The 19,476-nt window shown below is 41.4% G+C and overlaps 1 protein-coding gene across 2 annotated transcripts in view; it reads right to left on the bottom strand.

Annotated features, from left to right (window-relative positions):
* Positions 1 to 19,476, bottom strand: part of LOC146798524 (sodium/calcium exchanger 1-like) — a 498,783-nt gene that overhangs the window by 10,265 nt on the left and 469,042 nt on the right. The gene's annotated exons all lie outside the window — the stretch shown is intronic.

Genomic DNA, 19,476 nt, shown 5'->3' with positions numbered 1-19,476 from the left:
TGATGCTGCCACAGATTTACAAGGCTGGGGCAGTGAGAAAAACAAAGGCCAGAAAATACCTGGTCTTAGAATGGTGATATGAGGAGAAATTATTCATTTCTACTTGTTTCTTTGCTCTTTCTGTGTGTGCTGCATTCTGCAGCATGCATAGACAGAGCAAATCGCCATTATTGATTCTTTATGTGTAGGAAGGTGTCCCTTCCTGCACATAAACAATCATGCCTGCAGCATGGCAGCAGGGTGCCTCCGCTGGCGTTAGGCAGCTTTTTTAGTGCCAGGAGTAGGGGAAACATAGGGCTGCACCATATTTTTGTAAATACAGCTCATCCCTGGGTTTGAAAATGTCAGAGTGGGCGTTGTCAAATTTTGCATATTATTGCTCTCCGGCACTGTCCCATTTTGTCATTTCCCCAAAAAGACCCCCTGCTTTCGTGATTTGATCGAGGTATTGTCATCTCAGTTTTTACCCTTAAAGTGACTTCTACCAAGAAGCTGCTTCAAAAACAAGAGGCTGGAAGGCAGGCTTTGAACTCTACTGAACTTAATATGATAACAAACATTGGCATAGCCAATAGGTCTCGCCTTTGGGACCTTATGTGTTTAGGCAGAATTTTTGGCTATGTTGTAGAGCATTGTGGCTGCTGTGCATTATGTTGAAAAGTTATAATACAAAGTGTTAAGCATTTTTGTTACCTTTATAGAAACGAAGGTGACATTATATATAACTGAAAAACCTTATTAAAAAAGATTTTAATTAAAAAATGTCTTCTATTTTTTGTACTTGCATGTGGCGTGTAATTATGTGGCACTTAGTGGTATTATTTGGAGTGTATGTTGCATTGAGTGTAGTGTAATTATGTTGTATATAATTACGTGGCACTGAGTGGTATTGTTTGGAGTGCATGTTGCATTGAGTGTAGTGTAATTATGTTGTTTATAATTACGTGGCACTGAGTGGTATTGTGTGGAGTGTATGTTGTATTTAGTAGTGTTTAATTATGTGGTGTGGAATTATGTGGCATTTAGTGGTCTTTGGAGTGTATGTTGCATTGAGTGCAGTCTAATTATGTAGCATTTAATTATGTGGCAGTGTGTGGTATTATGTGGTGTGTATTGATGTTGCATTGAGTAGAGTGTAAGTATGTGGTGTGTAATTATAATTGCACTTAGTGGTATTATGTGGAGTGGATTTATGTTGCATTGAGTAGAGTGCAAATATGTGGTGTGTAATTATGTGGCACTGAGTGTTATTATATGGAGTGTATTTACGCTCAATGTCTTGATTTGCTATATATTCACAAAGAATGCATTTAATAAAACGGCACATACAGCATGGATGCAAAGTCAGACAAAGTTTGCGTTGTGTTCGAGTTTTTCCCATTTTCATGGGGCAATCGGATACATTTGGGGTGGCTTATGCAATTTAAAACTACATCTATCTGAGATAAACGACTTAAGGCAAAAGGGTAGACAAAAATAATTGTATGTGTCCGATTAAGAGCAATCGCGTTTAAATCCTTGTTTCCTAGACACACAGCGGCCACTGTTCTTTCTATCATGTTTGCAGTCTTCAGGCCTGCTTGAGTGGTGTTTGTGTGTACTTTCACTCACGCAGCCATATAAGAAGAATATGTTTGGTGCCTGAACGTCGCATCCACACCGATTCACCGTTCTCCTACACAGGCTTATGCACCCCACACTCAGACGCAAACTCACCCACCACCTCACATGTGCGTATACACAGCTGCCCACGGTGCACACACATCCCTGAAGTTTTCTGTAGTATACCCAACTAATAGCAGCCGCGATCTAACCTACATTTAGACTGCAACCCGGGGCATTGTAAAACATTTCCAAAAATATGGATGAACCGACTGACAACTGAAAAAGGACACATAATATATATTGCCTCCAGCTGTGTTTCCCAGAAAAATGAAAGAAGCGGAACCAGATGCACGGCGTCCAAAATAAACAAACCAATAAAAACGAAAGCAAGTTTCAGTTTCTACGTTCCCCATTTCAACAACGCAAACTGTAAAGAATCGACCTGTGCTTTTCAATAAGCAGCACCGAGTAACACGGACAGGTCTGATCTTGCAATAAAGGAATCCTGCTATAAGTTACATTCAAATTTTTCTGCGCAAGCCAGACCGCGCTGCGACTGACTTGACCCACTAGTGATGGGTGCGCACACGCACACAACACTCACGGCCTCACAAACACGGAGAACGCTTGTGTTTAGTGTCTGTGAGATGTGGATTGGGAGTCTGCTGTAAACCCTCCGCTGCTTCCTGCTCAAACACTGGTTTTATTCAAATCCCGTTATCGCATATTTCCTAAAAAATCACAGCTGACCGTCACAGCGGGCAGATGTCACACACCGCCCCACTGAGCACAAGTGTCAGCCCCATTGTAAGCGTAGGACGGATTACACAGGATATATGCAACTCCTCCGTCACACCAGATGGAGCGAACGCCTCATGTACAATTGTGTGCACCTACCGCACGTGGGTAATGGGGGGCATCTCTCAAAGAAAAGTCAGCAAACATTTAGTGTGTCACCCACCAATACTTTCAAGATGTAGCGTCTACCTTTAAAACAAGCCAAGCCCGGCCCCGGAAGTGGTGCGTGTGCGAGCGCTCTTGTGCCCGCCGTGGCGAAAGTGAAAGCGCCGCGTTTGCCCATATGTTTCCAATTAACCCGACCGCGAGACGCGGCACGATAATTGGAAACATATGGTGCTCATGCTCGCTCCCTCGGACCCGAGGCCACAGAACAGAGAAGGTGGGACATGCACCCCCCTTGGGCCAATTGCGTGCTGTCTTTCTTAGAAAGATAGCACGCAAAGCCCAAAAGCAAGTGAAAAATTCCAAGCACACGCCCGAGCGAGTGTTTGGAATTTAAAAGCCCTTTCAAAATGCCTTGCAGTGTAGCACATGCACGCTGGCTCAGGCGAGACCTAATAACGGGACAAAGCAAGACAATTCTTGTCGACCACACAACATCGTGAGTTAAACATGTTACGGTTGATTAACCCAATCTGGTGAGAGGTCCACCATTCTTTGTGAGAATCCTTAAGATGCCCATGGCAGTTTTGCAATGTCTAGTGTCATGGGGGCGTGGCTTCGGCGTCTTCGGTGATGGCCGCCGATTTCGGGAGCTCCGTGGTGCCGTGACACAGTGCACCCTCTCCAGGATATTTTCGCTCCTTTTCGGAGTGCGGAAAGTGCATTGATCAGCGTCGGAAGTGTATCCAGATGCAACGCTATATCTTTCCCACCGTTTGGTGAGCTTCTAACAGCTTTTTCTCCTCAAAACGGCCGAAATGCACTCGCGGCCGCCATTTTGTTTAATTTTTCAGGCGTTTTTCGCATTCCCTGCTATTCTACCTCAGAAGTTGCGTATTTTCGCCTGAAATGACTGCCTAACCAGAATCTTTCTATTTTTCTATGGTCTCATTGATTTCTTGTGTTATGAAGCGCTTGGGTCTTCATATTTGAACATTGCAGCTGTGCTATTTATTTACTTCAAGTTATTTGGCTTCACGTTTGGATCTGGATTTGTGGGTTAAAAAACTGGTTTGTCAAGGCTCCATATTTCTGCCAGCTTGCTTTGCGTCACAATACTCTCCGGGTCAGAATCTTTTGGAGCCGTCACCAGCATTTCTGCGTCTAGAGTGGTATTGTGTTTGTTCTCAATTTGGAAGCTTTCTACAGTGATTTTGTTCTCTGGAACTTTGCTGAGAATCTCCCTCTTTCAATTCTAAACTATGGCGACATCTCGGACCAGCCGTAAAGAAGTGCCACAATCCGCTGGTGTCTCTTTAGAGGACTTCAACCCTTTTACTATTTTACAAGAAAATACAGATGAAGCTCTCAGTGACTCTATGGCCATAAAAGGCTCCTCTTCTTCTACGACTCGTTTGGGCTCCAAACAGGGGTCTAAAATTCCATCTTCAGCTCCCTTCACGGCTAGAAAAAGAGGGAAAACGGATCCTCCATCTCCCACTAACTCCTCTACGCCTCTTTCAATGGAACTTCTTCTTGAGGAGATCCGTGCCCTCAAACCCTATATGGAGGAAACCAACACCCGTTTGCTGAGCTTAGAGGATAACTAGTCTCACACTGAGCAGCGGGTTGATGTTCTGGAGAAACGTGTTGACGCTGTTCAGGAGTTCGCTGACAAGGTTCCTCTTATTCATAAAGATGTTGAACGTCTTCAGCAACAGGTTGAACAGTTGGAAAATCGTAATAGGCGTAATAACTTACGCATTTATGGTTTGGCTGAAGGTCTTGAAGGTTCTAACGCCATATCCTATTTTCAGACATTTCTTTCGACTCTTCTTGGTCTTCCGGAATCTCCTCCATTAAATATCCAGCGTGCACACCGTTTGGGCCAGAGTCCCCGTTCTCCATCTTCATCAACAAAACCCAGAGGAGTAATTTTGTACTTTCTGGAGTATACGGATCTACTTAAGGTCTTACAAGCAGCCAAACAAAGAGGAAAAATTTCCTGGAACGGTTCCAATCTCTTCTTCGCTCAGGATTATGCCAAAATAACTGCTGACCGTCGAAAAAAGGTTTTTAGATATGAGACCAGCTCTACGCAGTTTGAACGCACGTTACGGCTTATTTCACCCCTGCCTTTTTAAAGTGACTTACAACAACAGAACCACCAACTATGAAGACCCAGCTGTCCTGCAACAATTTTTGGACTCTTGTAAAGGAATTTCCATGGATATCTCTAAACCATGATATGTCGTGTAGTGTTTGTTGCGTATCTACCCGTAAATGTACACTTCGTGTGTATCAGTCATATTCGTAAGTTTTTGGTGTCATTATCACTTCTCACATTAATTGTTATCTTAGTTTATTTCTTTTTTACCAGGTTGTGGTTTCCGTACTCCCCTACTTAATGTTCTTCGTTTCGCCTGGATGGTGTTTCTCTGTGTACTTCGCGTCCTGCGTCCTCCCGTCTGACCTGTGGATCTCCCCATATGGCTCTACCTACCCCGTTATTCTTGTTCGTTTGTGGTACGTTTTTCTGTTATTGTACTGTTTTATCAATTGATAGCTTTAATTTGTCCTTTTGTTCCCTATTTCTTTCTCTCTTTCCCTCCTTTTTCCTCACTCCTCTGTTCTTCTTTATCTCTGGTTTTTCCTTTATATTTCTCATTTATCTAAAACTTTTCTCTTATCCTCATTTTCATTTTTCTATACTGTTTCCTGATCTTCTCTGTTTCTCACTGCTATTTTTTCACAATAAGAAGTTGTTTTCATGTTTTGCTGTGTCCTTTGATTGCCTCTGCCTTTATGCACAATATATTCTTTTACGAACAGTTTTGAATATGTTTAAATAAGATCTAATATGTCGTTAAACATTATATCTTGGAATGTTAAAGGTTTGGGTTCTCCTATCAAACGTCAACGAGTTTTGTCTCATATTGCAAACTTAAAACGAGATATTGCTCTTCTACAAGAAATTCATATACCAGACACTGAAATAACTAAATTGAGACGATGTTGGGTGGGCCATGTTTTCGCATCACCAGGTTCCGGAAAACGCAATGGCGTTGCTATTCTCTGTCACAAACGCTTAGATGTTCAACTCATAAGTCAAGATAATGATTCTGAGGGTAGATGGGTTGTGATCTCCTTACTAATTAACAAGATTCCTCTTACTATTTTTAATGTTTATGCCCCCACTTCGCCGGATAAATTGTTTTTGCCTCAAATTCTCTCCCGTTTAATGCAATGTACTGATGACTACTTAATTTTTGGGGGGGATTGCAATATGATTGTGGATCCCTTTATGGACAGGAATTCCAGCTCCAGATTTGTCCCGTCTTTTATGCATTCTCAATTCATGTCCACTATTTCTCAAAGAGCACTTGTAGACTCTTGGAGGCTTTGCCATCCCACACTACAAGAGTATACTTATTATTCACCTGCTCACTCCTCCCAATCCCGAATAGATTACCTTTTTATTTCCAAAGCTCTTCTTCAGCATATTTCTCATTCGGACATAGGTTCTATTCTACTCTCTGATCATGCCCCGGTTTCCTTGAGTTTAGATTTACTTCCTCCCATTAAAGGAAATAGATGATGGAGATTCAATAACTCTCTTCTTTTAGACCCTAAATTCACGCCAGCCTTTCTCGAATTTGCTTCCTTATTCTTTGTAGAAAATGAATCCCCCCAATTATCTCCTCAACTTGTATGGGATTCCTTTAAAGCTGCTTCTAGAGATTTTGTTATATCCTTTGTTGCCCGAAAACGACGTGCAGCTTTTCTTTCTTCTCAAGCACTTACTTTACAAATTAAAAAACTAGAGCATCTTTATTATTTATCGAAAAGTCAATCTACCTTGAAAGAATTAATTAGTGCTAAACTCTCTTTCAATAAGCTTTCTACTGACTCTGCAAATTTATATTTACTCAAGTCTAGTGCTAAATTTTATAGTGCGCAGAACAAATCTGGCAATCTTCTTGCTAAATATCTCAAGATCAAAAAGGAACGTACTAAAATTGATTCTATCGTATCCTCTGCTAATGCCGTGCTTCATAAAGATGAAGACATTCTTTTTGAGTTTTCTAATTTTTATAAATCCCTATATACTCCTGAATCTACTCCTCTCTTATCTGACATTGATCAGTATTTAGCTTTCATCCCTCCACCTCCTTCTTTAGATGTTGACTTCTCTGCTTTAGAGTCTGATATTCATACTAAAGATATTCTTACTGCTATTCAGTCACTTAAAAAGGGGAAAGCTCCAAGTCCTGATGGTTTTACCATAGAATTTTATACCCACTTTTCCAAATTACTTATCCCCAAACTACTTAATTTATTCTTGTTTTTTATATCTTCCCGAAAATCTGAAGGTTCTTTTCAAGAGGCTTTGATTTGTCTTCTTCCAAAAGAGGGTAAAGATCATACACTATGTAAAAACTACAGACCTATTTCTTTAATCAATCTGGACTATAAAATTTTTGCAAAGATTCTTGCGCTTCGCTTGGATAATATTTTACCTCATTTAATTGGCAAAGAACAATGTGGTTTCATTAAAGGCCTCTTTTTCAATGTCCTTAGTAAATCTCATTACCATAAGTCTTCGTTAGCAGCCGTAGCTTTGGATGCTGAAAAAGCTTTTGACAGGGTTAATTGGCAGTTTATATTTTCGACTCTTACTTGGTTTGGTTTTGGCCCTAGATTTCTTTCCTATGTTTCTCTACTCTACTCTTTTCCGGGGTCGTTTATTTTAGCTAATGGCCTTGTTTCTTCTTCTTTCCCACTTCTCCGCGGTGTCAGACAAGGTTGTCCTCTTTCTCCTCTTTTATTTATTTTGACTTTAGAACCCTTTTTATCTAAAATCCGGATGAACGACAATATTACTGGTTTCCCTTATGGCGATAAACACTTAAAAATCTCGGCGTATGCTGATGATATTCTTTTATTTCTATCTAATCCTCAGACCTCTCTACCGGCTTTTCTTTCAGAAGTTTCTTCTTTTTCTTCTGTTTCAGGATACAAACTTAATGTAGATAAATGTGAAATTCTTCTATTAAATAAATATTGTTTCCATGCTGATTTTGTATCTTCTTCTTTCCACTGGAACCCTACCAAAATTAAATACTTAGGTTTATGGTTCACTCCTTCTATTAAGGAAACTGTATCGCTCAATCTTAAGAACCTCCAGTCAACTTTAATTAGCTCCACAACACGATGGCATCCCTTGTTTTTATCTTGGTGGGGTAGACTGGATTCTGTAAAAATGATGTTGGTTCCTATAATCTTATTTTTCTTATCTAATCTGCCTGTTAACATCCCTAAATCCTGTTACAAACAAATATATACTATTTTATCAAAATTTTTGTGGCAGAACAAAAAATCTAGGATGTCTTTTTCCAAACTTAAACAACCTAAAAACTTGGGTGGGGTTAATTTCCCCGATTTTGCATTATACCATACTTCCTTCTTTCTTAAGAATTCCTCTTCATTATTATCTCAAAATACGACTGATTTGTTATCATTACCTCTATGGGTAGATATTGAATCCTCTTTCATTTACCCTCTCTCATTTGATGACTTTTTATCTATATCGAATACTCCTCAGAAATTCTCCCTTCCCATTCTTAAGCAAACTCGTAAAACTCTTCATCCTCTTATGCTAGATGGTTTAGATGATCGTACTCATTTCTTGCAATCACCGATTTGGTATAATACTCGTATTAAGATCAAAAATCGGACTCTTTTTTGGAAAGAATGGTTCAATCTTAGTCTTAAATGGACTCATCAACTTTTCATAGGCGATACTTGCATACCCTTCCCTATATTGCAACGGCGTTTCTCCCTTCCCTCCTCATTCTATTCTAAATATAAATTATTGACCTTAGCTGCCCAAAGTTCCTATGATAAACTCATGACTCCCTCCACACAGATCATTTCTTCTCCTGTTACGATTTCATTCTTGAAATCGAACCCCTCAGCTTCTCAAATTTATAATAAATTGAGACACACTAGTCAGACTCGGGACAAATCTGCAGTTGAAACTAATTGGGAATCCGATGTAAACACTTCCTTTTCCACGTCAGTATGGGATAACATTTGGACTAAGATAAGGAAATCTTCTAGGGCAGCAAATACTACACAAACATTATTTTTTATATATAATAGACTTTTAATTACTCCAGCCAAATTATTGAAGATTAATCCTCTCTCTCTCTCTACTTGTTGGTCATGTCCGGCTCCTGTTGCAGACCTTAATCATATGTTGTTTACTTGTCCGGTCATTCATCAATTTTGGATTAAAGTTTGGCAGCAAATTAACAAAATATTTCACACGCATATCCCCTTTTCTTTCTCTCATATTTTTCTAGGTAGTGTTGCGGAAGTTTGGTCCTCATCCACTTCCCTTAATACCCTCATTATTGACTTACTCATTGCTGTTGCCTTTCAACAGATCACTAAGTCGTGGAAAAATGCTTCTAATGTTTCTTTTCAGGCCTGGTGGTATGGCGTTTGCTATAATCATAGGTTAGATAGAGCTTATGTTTACCCGATCACTCTGGCTATTAAGCGTGACCTCTTGTGGCTTCCTGTTACCAATTTTTTAGATTTATCTGCTCAATCATTACCATCCCATGTTCCAGCCATAGAAGAAGTTTCCAAGCCTCCTTAAATTAAGGTTACTTACATTAAGGTAACTTAAATGTTGTTCTATTTTATATATACTCTCAATATATAAGTGAATTTGTGGTAGTGAGTTCATTATGATGTACCTGTTTTATTTTGTGTATAATACTTTTCTATGGTATTATTATAGGATATACATATATTTTTCTTTTTCTCTCCCTCCCCCCTTCTTCTCCCCTCTCCTCTTTTTCTTCTTTCCTTATTATATATAGCCTATTTTCTATTTGTATTGCTTCTATATGCTATGTTGTATTATTGATGTATCTTCTGCTTATATTCAATAAACTTAAAAAAAAGTCTAGTGTCATAAAATCTCGCAAATAATTATAAAACGCTGGCAGTGTAGCACAGCAGGGCTGCAAACACATACCCACGGTATAAAAATTCGAGTTACTTTCTGAATAATGTACAGATTTCTGTTATATTTATCTCAGAAACGATGAGACAGAAAGTAAGTACAAAAAAAATATTACAATTCTCTCCGACCAGACATATTTCTAATGTTCTGAAATGTAGTGCCTGGTAACAAGCATAGGAACTTGTGAAAGCCTAGGAATTCTGCTCCAAACACCGGAATAGTTGTGAAGAATTTTTGGGTCTTAAAAGTGGGAAAGGCTGATATGTCTCGACTGCTCACCGAAATGCATTGTGGGAAAAAAGAGAATAAATCAAAAAAACTTAAATTATAACCCTCACATTTTAAATGAATTGTTATTCCGTGCAGAGGGGACAGGGATATTGCATGTTGTCGTCTAGTTTAAAAATCCATATGTTCCGGGTTTTTATAAATGCTATTGAACTATCAAAAAATAATATCCCCGTAGTTAAATACAATTAATATATATATTCTCAATGTAGCGAAGTTGGAGATAGATCGGTACTTATTTTACAGACCAAATAAATCCTAAAATGCATTCATGATGTCCAGTATTTATGACTGTCTGGCACTTGTGGGATAATTTGCACATTATAAGGAGACATATGGTCATTTTAATGTGTTTGGCAACTTTCCATGTATTTGTATTGATTTCAGGGACACTTGAGGGCAAAATTAGCATCAGGGATGTTGATGAATGTGCAAAAAAAATGCTTTGAGCTTGAAGACACTTGTGTTGGCTTTCTCAGCAGCTGTTTTACAATTCATGGCAATGTTAATCATTTGCAGTGGCGCAAAGCTGGCACAAAGCAAAGTTGCTTGATCGGCTCCTTTGCATACAATTGTCACACAGTCCCCAATGTGTATTGTCAACCGCTATGACTGCACTGACTCACAAAGATGCACTGGGACATGCTGCTAAGAATTAGTGAATAGGCATGTGTCCCATGCTAGTGGCTTGTGGGAGGACTCGTGCCTGCCTTATAACCAACAAACATAAATGCAGGTAAAACCATGTGATATCATCAATTTCTTGGGTCAATTTAGCAGGTAGTGCTAATACCCAGGGCACAAGTCGGGGGTGCACGCAGGTACATGGCGTCCACCCACTCTTTTCACAGGGTAGACACTGTCCACCCTGCCAAGAAGTTGGACCCCACAGAAAAAGATGCTGAATGTGTCCCGTTGTAATTTCCAAACACCGGAACACATTCAGCAGCGCCTGCACGTTGTTGTCTACTTTCGATCCACAGCAACGTGCAGGTTGGGGGGTGGGGGGGGGGGGGTTGAGGAGGGGTGGGGCTCTCTTATTTCAGACTCCTGCTGGGCCCATAACAAAGGCCGAATTTGAGGGGTCATCAGGCCTCCTTTTGTTCGAGTCTCTTGGCTGGGAGCAATCAGGAGCCTCGCACCTGATGCAAATGAAGCGGACACCTTGGTACACTTCACACATACTTAAGGGAGGCAGCTTTTCACTTTGTTCAGGCTCTGTAAGAATATCAGATATGTTGATCTTTCCCAGTATTAAAATGACATAAATAGCATTTATATAGTGCTTACTTCCCCCGAGGAGGTGTTGTAATAATTTAAATATTACTGTTTTTTCTTGTTATGCACTATTGGCTGACAAAAGGCAACATTGTTTTATGTGTAGCTTAGAAAAGTGTGAATCTTCAGGAGGCTTTCCCTGTATACTGGAAATCTGCTCCAATGTACTCATGATAGATATGTTAAACATATATATGAGGGCTTAAGATCTGATGTCACTTCTTGTGATGCCACTTCCTGTGATGTCACGCGCTGTGATATCATGCGCCGTGATGTCATTTGCATACTGATTAACTAGGTTAGCCCCCCCACTTCTTTTTTTAGGACTTGTGCCCTGCTAATACCCCTGTGATTTACAGCTCTGTGAAATGTTAAAATGCCAGTAATTATGAGGAAGGGCCAAAAGAATACTTTGAATGCAAACACCACTAACCTCCCTGCACTTCAAACTTGAATAGAACACCCTCACTGCTAGGTGCAGAAAGGAGGCAATGTTTTATCGAATGAACAACCTATGTCTACCCTTGTGATCTGTCAATAAATGTTGTTATTCTTAATTATCAGTGACACGCTAAAGAAGCCCAGCCACTCTCGCCTTTTTGGATTTAATCACCTTAAACATTTAAAGAGCGGGAAGTTCACAGAGCAAAAGTGCACACCCACCCTGAGAGACTAACATGAACACAGCAAACAAGATTTGACAGAATGTGGATTGAGAACAAGAACTGTTCTTTTTGTTTGTAGTGGGTCAGGAATGGTTTAGTAAGCAAAATTGCTTCTGGTGCTGAAACCTATTGCGATGGGTGTAAAAACCTGCATTGGTAAAGCATAGCTTTTGCACCTGCAATGTAGGTGGGCGCTCCTACCTATTACACCCTGAACAGATAATAAATGAGGTCTCAAAAAGTGAAGCCTAGCACACAGACGTGTGCTGTAAGGTACTAATTTCAGGCAGCTTACTTTTGGAATAGGGCTCTAGAGTCGTTAAACAGTGGCAATAGGAACATTTTCAGAACAGTGGTGCCAAATGTCCCCATCAGTCATTCCTTGTGTCAGGATACGCAGGTGTTTTATGTTGCCTGAGAAATACACTGTGTTGAGAGAGTCATGTGGTCTAGTAGAGCAGTTGATCATTTGGAACTAGAAGTTCTGTGTTTTAATCCCATATTCCCCACTTGCCCATATTATGACCCTGGGTACCCACCTTATCTGCCAGAGTCACTGTTCCAGAGAAGGCGGCAAATTTATTTGTGCGGTAAATATTACTTAGCCCAGTGAAACACCTATGAGTTCAGGTAGACCATCTAGGAAGGATGCTAGTTTTGTAGGAGTGTCACACACCTATTTAAAACAAAAAAAATAACACAATGCCTTAAAGGCGATGCAGAGGGCCTTAAAATGAATCCGCTTGTCAACTGGAAGCCAATGTAGAGCTTTGAGGGCCAGCTTACCCGAGGAATATTTTGGGATGCCAAAGAGCAAACGAGCAGCAGAATTCTGCAAAACCTGCAATTTTACAAGAAGTTCTTTATTTGTACCAATCAGAAGGCCGTTACAGTATTCAGGCCTTGACAAGACTAATGCAGAATCCACAGTTTTCTGTAAGTCTGGTGGTATGTAAGGAAAAATCTTCCTCAGAAACTTCAGTGCATAGCAGATGGAAGAGGTAGTAGCTTTCACATGGTGGGAGAAGGACATGGTGGTGTAAAAAATGACTCCCAGATTCTTTGCCTTCGTGGCAGGGATAGGAAGGGAGCCCAACTCTGTGGGCCACCAGTCTGAGGACCAGTTGGATGGATCTCTGGCAAAAAGAAGAACCTCAGTCTTATTGGAGTTCAACTTAAGGCAGTTCTCCAACATCCAGCTGATCACCTGCCCCATACAGGAATGAAAGTTGTGAACAGTGTCCCCAGTATTGTTTGAGATGGAGACTATAATCTGGGTGTCATCTGCACATGACACCATGGCAAAGCCATGGGATTTGACCAGTCTAGCCAGGGGAACCACATATATATTAAAGAGAGTTGGGCTCAGGGTTGAGCCCTGGGGGACCCCACATGGAAGTTTAAAAAGAGATAGAGTCGAGCCTGCTATACCTATTTCATGGAGCGATGTGGTAGAAGGTTATGATCTTCTGTATCAAACACAGCCGAAAGATCCAGTAATATCAAGGCTGCCATGCCCCCCTTATCCACCGAGCGCCTGATTTCTTCTGATGCCGTGATCAGAGCAAGCTCTGTGCTATGACCACTCCAGAAGCCATACTGTGAAGGGTCCAGAATATGATTATGGATGATGAAAGAGGCCAATACTTGATTCATATATTATTCCAGGAGCTTAGCAGGTAGAGGCAGTCGGGCAATTGGACGAAGGTTGCCTGGATCGGATTTGTCCAGGTTCGGCTTCTTTAGAAGTGGTAAAATGGAAGTCTTTTTCCACATTTTAGGGAAAATTCCAGTTTTAAAGACAAGGTTGTATAGCTCAGTAAGATGACACGCGACTAACTCAGTTGAAGAATGAATAATCTTAGGGGGGCACGGGTCCAATGGAAAGCCAGAATTGATAACGGAAAACTATTTGATGACTTGCTCCCTTGATGTGGGTGGAAAATCGAAGAGATGTGAGGGGCAAGGAATGTTGGGGTCATAAAGACCCATTCGTTCTACAGCCAGACGAAAAAAGTGAGGATGGGATATTGTAGGGATACTGGCATCCTGAAAATCCTCTTTTCCAACATCAGGGGGTGCGGGCTGAGAAACATTAACCAATACTGGTTCAGCCGCGAACAAATCATATATACTCATGACCTTACTACAAAAGGTGGATGCTAAGGTATTACAAAAGGCTTGGTCAGGGATATTCTGTCTAGCTTCTTGAACTCTACTGAGTTTTTGACCTGTAATAAACAATTTCAGGAGTTGTTCTTTGCTTTTCAAATTTTATCTGAGAAGTAGTTAATCTTGGTGTTATGGAACATGCCTTTGTAGTGGGTTAATAATTGCTTGTACCGTTCTTTTTCTTTTGTATCATATGAGTGTCTCCAGCGCCTTTCTTGTCTACGGCAGCACCTCTTAAGAATTCTAAGATCTTCTGAAAACCAATGTTCGGTGTGAGCCGTCCTTGTAATTTCCCTGTTTTTTGAGGAATGGTTGCATGGACTGCTGACATCAATCCAGTTATGATAGTCTAAGGAGGTTGTCTCCGGATCTTGGGATAGGATGGGTCTGCTCTAGCCTAGTTGAGAGTTGAACTTAGTTTTATCCAGGCAATACGATAGATAACCCCTAAGACTTCCAGTAGGAGGGGGTCTATTGCCATCTGTGGCAGGCAAGGTGAGAGTTAGTATAACTGCTGCGTGGTCAGACCAGAAGAGCTGCAAGATGTTTTTGAATTCAAGAAAAGGACAATCTGAAAAGACAGCATCTAAGAGGTGGGCAACTCTATAGGTGGGGCCTTCTATAATCTGGTCAAGACCTACACTGGTTAATAGGTCCTGAGGGCAATCAAATCCTTGTTATCTAGATGAAAGTTAAAGTCGCCAAGAATAGTATAATCTTGGGAATTGACTTTATATTCTAGTAATTGCCCCAAAGTATGTAAAAAATTGGCCTTAGGTCCGGGAGGTCGATAAATCAGCATTCTGTTAAAAGAGTATGTTGGATTGACGGTAATCTTAAAAGAGAGCACTTCACAATCCGTGCCAGTAGAAATCTCTTTAAAGGATGCTTTCAAATCGTTCCGAAAGACAATAGCTAGCCCTCCCCTTTTTTCCCTATGCGATCTTTTCCAGTGATAGAAAAGCCTGGCGGAACATTCATCACCAGATCAGGCCCCGAGGTTTCCACGACAAATAGTATGTCTAGAGCCTGCTCGTCAACAAAGTTCGCAAATTCGAACTTGTGTTTACTCAACGAGCGTGCATTGATGAGAGACCGCACTGTAGTTTCTACGGGCTTCTATGACCCGCAGGGGCAGATAAGTCCCTGTCTTTAAATTTATTAAATTTCCTGCAGTGTGTGCTTTTGATGTTTGTGAGCATAAGTTTGCATACCGGGCACAACAGAGTTCCTCAGGAAGTGGCAGAGTGAAAGACAGGGCCCGGGCACTGCGAGATCACAGCAGATAGTGCCAGTAACTTACTTCATGAATATTCAAGCATGATTGCTAGCTGGACCCAGAAACCAGCAGCGTGGCTGGCGCTAAGCGCAGGCCGAGTGCAGACGGGCTTGACTTTGGCACGCCCGCTGCACACGTCTGCTTCCAGGCAGGTTAAGTAGTAAAGCAACGTCGGCTCCATTACGAATACTAATAAAAGACTAGAGCGTTGACCACCCAAAATGGAGGCCGTCAAACCTTGCAGGCTGCCCTACTACGTCCACTCCCTCCACACAATCGGCACACTGAAGCCGTGGTGGACCGGAGAGCGGCATGATGAAATGAAGACCAGCACGTAATTAAAAGAGGTAAAACAAGTAACCAGTCCTTACTAACACCGAGATGTCAGTGAGGTCAAGTGCAAATGAGCACGAATGGTGAAGAATGTGCGAGGGGCATATATCTAAAAACGGCCACAATAAGAACAGTTTACAAATATTAAAAACCAGTGGTGTGAATAACTCAAATGGCATGTAATTTATTAAATGTAACTTAAATCTACATATATTACCTTCCTTATACATATATACATTCCATGGACTTATGTATCTTTATATTTATTACTTTGCTTTTAATTTAGCATCTCCAACGCACTACCCTATATCTCACCCCATACCTCTTGCAATAAATCCTCTACCTCCACTCTCAGACTCATCTTATAGCTTGTTCTACTACTCTTTCCAATGCACTACCCTATCCCTCTTTCAATTTATCCTCTACCTCCACTCTCAGACTCATCTTAAACCTCATTCCACTACTCTTTCCAATTCACAACCCTATTTCTTACCCTATACCTCTTTCAATATATCCTCATGCCTCCACTCTCTCACTAATCCCAAACCCCATTAAACAACTATGATCCTCGAAATAAACTTGTTAGACCCGGTTTTCCAGTGAGTTTATCCCCAGACTTTTTGCTTTTTGGCCTACTGTTTTTTACCCTGTTTTTGTTGGTTTTATGACTCAGGCACTTTACCACTGCTGATCAGTGCTAAAGTGCATATGCTCTCTGTGTAAATTGTGATTTTAGATTGGTGTTTCTATGATAGGCTTGTTTGACTTACTACTAAGTCCATAGTACAGTGCACTGTGTGTGCCCAGGGCCTGTAAGCCAAATGCTGCTAGTGGGCTTGCAGCACTGATTGTGCCACCCACACAAGCAGCCTTGCAAAAGGGTCTTAGGCCTTCCATTGCAGTGTTTGTTTGCTGGTGCTGCCATGTCGCCCTGGCAAGTGCACCCACTTGCAAGGCCCTAACCTTCCCTTTTCTTACATGTGAGTCACCCTTCAGGTAGGCCCAAGGTATTCCTGTGGGCAGGGTGCAGTGTATGTGAAAGGTAAGACATGTCTTGATGTGTGTGGCATGTCCTGATAGTGAAATACTGCCAGTTTCGTTTTTCACTATTGAAAGGCTATCTGTCCCATAGGATGGAGTGGGAGTTCATTTATTACATCTTATAAATATAATTTCCCACTGGGTTAAGCTAGAAAGGTAAAGTTTAGTATGCCTGAACTCAGCATATAAAGATGCATCTTTTAGTAAGGATGAGTTTTACATTCTGTGTTTGAAAATACTACTTTTAGAAAGTAGGTATTTTCTTGCTTAGCCACCCTGTGTGCCTCTGCTAAGTTTGTGTATGGACTGTCTGGCTTTGGAGTGACAGGGGCTGGGGATGTGCATTCTGTTCAGACAGCCAGTGGGGGAGGGGGTTGAGGTGTGTCCTGCCTTTACAGGGTGAGTCAGGGCTGGGCTGAATAGACCTGGGCTGCATTCAGAGCAGGGGGAGGAGATTTCTTGCACAGGTCAATAAGACTGGTCTGCCTTGGACAATGCTGTCTCCACCTCCTGCCAGGAAGCTGCACGCTGGGCAAAGAGCTTCTCTACCACCAGAGAACAAAGGAATTTGTGCTATCAAAAGTGGGGTCCAGACCCCAGAATTTTAGAATACTTCTGGAATCCAAGAGGAACCCTTGCCAAGGAGAAGAGCTGGTGAAACTGAAGGAGAAGTACTGCCCCTTTTCTGTTTGCTGTTTGGGGTTGGCCTGCAGTAGCTGTTTCTGCCTAGGAGAGGATAAAGATTTTGCTGTGTGTTGAGTCTCCTGCTTGAGAAAATCTCCAAGGACTTGAAGTAGAGCTTGCCTCCTGTTTTGAAGTCTCAGGGATACAAAGACTTCCCTACCCGCTCCCCTGAACTTCCTTGCTGGAAGTTCTGACCAGCCAGTCAGTGCCTGTCGCTGAATTGGGCCTCTGGAGGTTGTTCTTGCTGTTAAGAGCTTGAAAAGAAACGCAACTTCAAGAAGCGCAACACATCTGCACCTGTTTCTGATACATCACCGAAGAAACCAATGCAGCGCCTGCCCGCGGCTTGAGAAATCGCTGCATGCCGCATCGAGTGCACCGGTCTACGAAGGCCGAGATCACCGCACCAATTGCGATGCAGGCCCTGCTGTGAGGCTGCAAGAACCAACGCATTGTGGGACCGTGGCTGAAGAAACTAACGCAACACCGTTTCCACCGCCACATCGAGAACCGATGCATCCCCGATACTCGCACATCGCACCAGGCACCAAGTCTACAAGAACACTGGGGCCACAGTAAGAAACTGACGCATCACCTCTCCGCACAGTAAGAAACTGACGCATCACCTCCCCTTCAGTAAGGAACCAATGCATCACCTCCCCTTCGTGGTAGTAAGGAACCGACGCATCACCTCCCCTGGAGTAAGAATTCGAAGCATCACCTTCCCTACACGTAAGGAACATACGCATCACCTTCCCTGCGGCTGTTTTTGGTTGTGACTGTGATGCATCCAAGGTACTTTGTGTTGAAAGTGTCGCAATTATAGTTTGCTATGGACAGAACAGTTTCTACCTTTTATAAGTCATAGTTTGATTACTGTATTGTGGGTTTTTGGCGTTTTGGCCTTGATTTGTTTAAATAAAGATTACTTAATTTTCTAAACTGGCGTGGTGTCCATTTGTAGTGTTTTCACTGTATTACTGTATGTGTACACAAATGCTTTACACACTGCCTCTGAGATAAGCCTGTCTGCTCGTGCCAAGCTACCAAGGGGGTGACCAGAGGTTATTTTAGAAGTGTATCCCCCTTACTCTGACTAGAAAGAAGGGTCCCTACTTGGACAAAGATGCAAACCATTGCCAACTAGAGACCCCCATCTCTAACAAAACCTTTCTAGACTCTCATCTATTTCTCACCTTATACTTCTCTCATTATATCCTGTACCTCCACTCTCTCAATCATCCGAAACCCCATTCTACTACTATGATCCCCAAAATAACCCTTTCTAACTCTTCCCTCCTGGCACTACCTCATACCTCTTGTATTAGTAATTGATGATTATGAGAGGTTCTTACTAGCACGCTTTAGACTGCACATTCTTCATAGCTCTTTAAGTTTTCCCGTACTAAACGATTGGCCGAGAGTTTTAAGTAAATGCCCATGTGACGCTGCTGCTGATCAATCCACGATACATATATTGTTCTTCTGTAGATTTTATTCTATATCTAGAAAAAGATGGATTATCCCTGTTTTAAAAAGATATAGTCTGAGACAATGTCGCCCTGCATTTATGACTTTGCAACTGCTAGACGATGAATTTACTATTGCCTCCATTACAGCTTTTAAAAAAAATGTTTCTAAATGCCGCAAATCAATGTTGATGTAATTTTAAGAACTATGGTCTGTCATAACTATAAGGTGATTTTCATTGTATTAATCTGTGTTCTGTGCTTTTATGGTTAATTTATATAGTTACAGAATAAAGACATTTTGATTGATTGACCTCTTTTACTATTCAGATCTCCCTAACAAGCCTTTCTAAACCCATCCCTTCGACTCTTCCTCTCTCCACCCCCTTTTTACTCATCCCAAACCTCCTCCTCCTACTGCAAGGAGTTACAAAATAAAAAAAGGAGAATTTTGTTTTTAGTCCTTCTGTCTTCTAACCCTCCACTATCCTTTTCAATCCAAATAACAGGCTAACATGTCCACCACTGAAGTTAATTTAATATTTTCCTATTCTAATTCTCCACTAATCATGTTTGGGTTCCAGAGTAGCATGCTTACCACGAAAAAGGATTCAACACCTCATCAGCTGTAGCAAGCGCTATATAAATGCAAACCTTTCCCTCTTCTATCCTTCCACTATCCTTTTTCAATCCAAATAACAGATTAACATGTCCACT

The sequence above is a fragment of the Triturus cristatus genome, chromosome 9 (assembly GCF_964204655.1).
Source record: "Triturus cristatus chromosome 9, aTriCri1.1, whole genome shotgun sequence".
NCBI lineage: Eukaryota > Metazoa > Chordata > Amphibia > Caudata > Salamandridae > Triturus > Triturus cristatus.
Note: the sequence above shows the minus strand (reverse complement) of the source record. Positions and strands in the feature narration are given on the sequence as shown.